The sequence below is a fragment of the Batrachochytrium dendrobatidis genome (genome assembly GCF_000203795.2).
Source record: "Batrachochytrium dendrobatidis JAM81 unplaced genomic scaffold BATDEscaffold_8, whole genome shotgun sequence".
Lineage (NCBI taxonomy): Eukaryota > Fungi > Chytridiomycota > Chytridiomycetes > Rhizophydiales > Batrachochytrium > Batrachochytrium dendrobatidis.
Genome location: NW_006281106.1, coordinates 245,298 through 246,099, shown reverse-complemented (window position 1 = coordinate 246,099; position 802 = coordinate 245,298).

The following is an 802-nucleotide window of genomic DNA, read 5'->3' as shown; positions in this document are numbered from 1 at the left end:
CATGTGTTGTGTAGATCGAAGTAATGAAGTTTACTGCAGTGTTTTTGAGAATGGTGTACAGTAATAATGAGTTCAAAGTATCTCAACGACTAAGCAACCAACTTGTACAACTCATGCAATCACCAAGCCGTCAAGTCAAAATGGCGGCAAGTCATGATTGATATTGATCAAATGATTGACATTCAACTCATCTAGTGTCAATATGCATATAGGCGATAAACACATGTACAGAGTTATACAAATATAAACGCTGGAGTGAGGAGTGTAAACTTGACATCAAGCCTATGGTTGAGATTATTGTTCACGATTCTGATCAACAAGTGCTCACATTGGCGATTGGCCTGTTTTTGAAAGCTTGTCATGATATTGACGATGGAAATGTATGTTTACAATGATACAATATTGGATCAGTTTGGACAGTGTCTTGTCATGTTGATTTGGTTGTATACTTGACATTGAACAATATCATTAGTTTGGCATCGTGCTGTCAAGACTTGTTTCACGACTGGAATCATCCAATGGTCTAGTTGCTGTTGGGTTTATCAAAAATCTTCAAACCATGTATCGGAGTATTCATCGTCATGACCGAGTAAAAGCAGTGGAATGTGGCATCATTCCAGCACTGGTCAATACGCTCAGGTATGTGGTGTTATGCATGAATGTGTGCTCAGTCATCACAATTAGTAAATTTGACATGGTTGGATTGACATGACATGAATACAGGAGTGTCAATCAAGAAGTGATTTATGAAAGCATTGCTGCTATTCAGAACTTTTGCAAACATGCAGATTGTGAAGTGATT